The sequence below is a fragment of the Pagrus major genome, chromosome 2 (genome assembly GCF_040436345.1).
Source record: "Pagrus major chromosome 2, Pma_NU_1.0".
Classification (NCBI taxonomy): domain Eukaryota; kingdom Metazoa; phylum Chordata; class Actinopteri; order Spariformes; family Sparidae; genus Pagrus; species Pagrus major.
In genome coordinates, this window is record NC_133216.1 from 34,044,383 (window position 1) to 34,047,732 (window position 3,350).

Here is a 3,350-nt window from a genome sequence, read left to right on the forward strand (position 1 = left end):
TACAAATGCACGCACAGTTTTGCTGTTTAATGAAGGGTTTGTGTGGTGACTTCCTATATAAGCTCCAAATGAAATAGTTCAATAATCTGGATAACTTTAAAGAACTTGATGTACACAGATGCACACATAGTACCCTATAAGTAATTAACATTGGTGCTAAGTGCTAAGTGATAGGAATGATGGCAAAATGACAAACACAAGACAAAAGATGTAATAATGCATATTTACATTGTTTGTAGATTTATTTTGGATATAAGGTTGATATATTCAATGCAGGCAGCTCAACCCTTTAGTGCTGAGCTGAGCAACATTTCTATAAAAGATACAGTGTACTGTATTATGTACTGTATGTTTGGAACTTTCAACAGATAGACCTGCATCATGGAATATCAGGAAAATATTCAACCTCTGCCTCAGGTACCAGTGTACTATGTTGGGATGCAGCCTGGTCATAATGCAGTATATCCAGCTCCAGTGAACTATGGAGCAGCAGCCCCTCCACCACCATACACACCGCCTCCCACACCTGGCCGACCTGCAGGCTGCCCACCTGGACTGGAGTACTTGACTCAGATTGACCAGCTCCTGGTACATCAGAGGGTCGACGTGGCTGAAATTGTTACTGGCTGGGAGATGCACAATGTTTACACAGTAAAAAATAGTATGGGCCAACAGGTGTTTGTGGCTACAGAGGAAAATGACATCTTCACCTTGCAGTGTGGCCCTGCTCGACCTTTTACCATTCACCTTAATGATAACATGGGACAGGAAGTCTTGACCCTGACTCGCCCGCTAAGGTGCACCTTGTGCTGCTTCCCCGGCTGCCTTCAGGAGCTGGAGGTGCAGAGCCCTCCTGGTAACCCCATTGGTTTCGTGGAGCAGGACTGGCACCCCGTTTTTCCCAAGTTTACCATCCTGGATGAGATGAGGAAGCCCCAACTGAAGATCAAGGGGCCATGCTGTGACTGTACATGCATGTCTGATGTCATTTTTGAGGTGATGTCCTTGGATGAGTCAGCTGTGGTGGGACAGATCAGTAAGCAGTGGGGTGGGTTCATGCAGGAAGGCTTCACAGATGCAGATAACTTTGGGATCTCATTTCCAATGGATCTGGATGTGAAGATAAAAGCTGTGATGTTAGGAGCATGCTTCCTTGTTGATTTCATGTTTTTTGAGAATAAACCAAAACAGAATTGATAAACATTTCATGGCATAACATTAAGACAGGCTTTTTAAGGCAGGTGTACTGATTTACAATGATTTAACCCTGAGTTTACAATGCTATCTCCAGGCAGCACCAGAAGCTATAGTGAGCATTTGAGCTATAAATTCTTCTTTTTACAGTTTTATGTTAGAGTTGAAATGTTGAAAGGAATGTAGGCTGTATTTGAGCCCCGGGAGACTCCCATTCTGTGTGTGTTATCTGGATGAGGGACATGTTGAGGCAGCTGTTTCTGACTATGCATCAGCTACTCCAGTCTAATCTCTACCATTATGTACCATTTCAGTTCTGTACTATCTGCACAGTTTTCCATGTATACCATCACTTACATAGCAACAGATGAGAGGATATCAGAATGCCTTAATTCCCATAAAACCCAGAAAGTACAATACAAAAATAAGTATATCATTTTTATATTTCTTAGTTCAATTGGGCTCAAACAACATCCACGCAGCATTGTTATTCTGAACCTCTACTGAATGGTTAAGATGTCCATGTACAGTACAAGTATAATGTTAACAATCTTCATGAATGTTTCTCCATTAAAGTAAAATAAAAAATAACAATTAGATGAAATAAAGAATTAACACTTAGTTATATACTGAGTCGGTTCTTGGCACTGGCATTCTGGGCACATTTCCTGGGCCTTCTTGCCACCAATGCCGTCAATGTGCAGGGAAAAGCATTTCAGTGGTTTCATGTCATTGAAAGTCAGGAAAAAGCATCTATAAATATTAGCTTTCCATCTAAATATGTAAACCTAAATAAGCAAACACTTATTAAATGAAATGTGAAATGCATATAAATTAAATGTATAATGTAGGGCTATACTTTTACTGCAAAAATATGACTAACCAATTGCATATGGATATTTGCAAATATAAATAGATAGCTCAAATATATGACTAACCAAATTAATGAGAATAATAATCATGTGGCAGGTCATTTTCTTTGTTTCCAAAATGGCTTCTGGTATTGGTCACTGCAGCTTTCTTGAGATCCACTCATCCAAACTACACTCCACACTGATTCCAGAGAGTTATCAAAACATTAACATTAAAACTGAAATCAGCTGACACCTTGTTAGGTATAACCAGCGCCTATACTTCAGCCTGGCATGTAGCTGTTAACTCATGTTTACTTTCAGCTCAGAATTCGTGTTAAGTTACTGCTGGTGAAAACCCAGTGTTTCCTACTTTTGCTGCTCCATAATAAAGGCTTTTAAATTACTATGTACTGGGGGACTTTTATTGCAGGATTTATACGAAATGTTCTAGCAGAGCTTTGTTAGTGGTGGTTCATTGAACACTACTCAATTAAAGAAGTTCTAACTCTAGTTAGCACTTCTTTGTTCTCAAGACATGATCAATATGTCCCTATGAACAGGCTATGTACCACAGCCCTTTAAAGTGGCTGTAATTAAACCCCCTCTTAAAAAGCCTTCACTTGATCCAGCCATTTTAGCCAACTACAGATCCATAACCTTCGCTTTTTCTCTTTGAGAAAACAGTTGCCAATCAGTTATGTGACTTTCTACTTAACAATAGTTTATATGAGGATTTCCAATCAGGTTGCATCAGTGCAACCGCAGAAAGAGCATTAAGTACAACTCAAAGTGGGAAGAGTAGGTCATGAACAGATCACAAAGTGCGAAAGGAAGAGAGAAAAAGACGAGAGTTGAAAAATAGCCGGGAAAGATGCAGGTCGAAGCAGAACACGAACAGGTGCTCTCGGCTAACACATCGTTAGCTAGCGACACCGAGCAACCTAGCTGGGTGAAAGTGTGGCAAGCTAGCTTGCAGGCTAACATGCAGGCATAACGAGATGAGCCTGCACAGCGTGGACGCTAAATTAGATAAAATTGGGGACAACTGGGAGAATATATGGACAAACTCGGAGAGGAGATGAAGCAAGGGCTGGACAGCATTCCAGAGGTTGCGAGCAGAAAATTCGAGACCGTGGACACGGATATGTAACTCAAAAGAAAGACATTGAGATGCTAGAGGAGCGTACGGTCGAGGTGGAGGAGTGGAGTACCGAGGTGCAGGAAATACTTACAGCTGCGCTGGAACAACAAAGCAAACTCCGAGATTGGAAGGGAGATCAAGAAGAAATAATATCCGAATGT

The 3,350-nt window shown here is 41.0% G+C and overlaps 1 pseudogene; it reads left to right on the plus strand.

Annotated features, from left to right (window-relative positions):
• Nucleotides 1-381: 381 nt before the first annotated feature.
• LOC141020482 (phospholipid scramblase 1 pseudogene) lies at nt 382-1,197 on the plus strand (annotated as a pseudogene).
• Nucleotides 1,198-3,350: the final 2,153 nt, after the last annotated feature.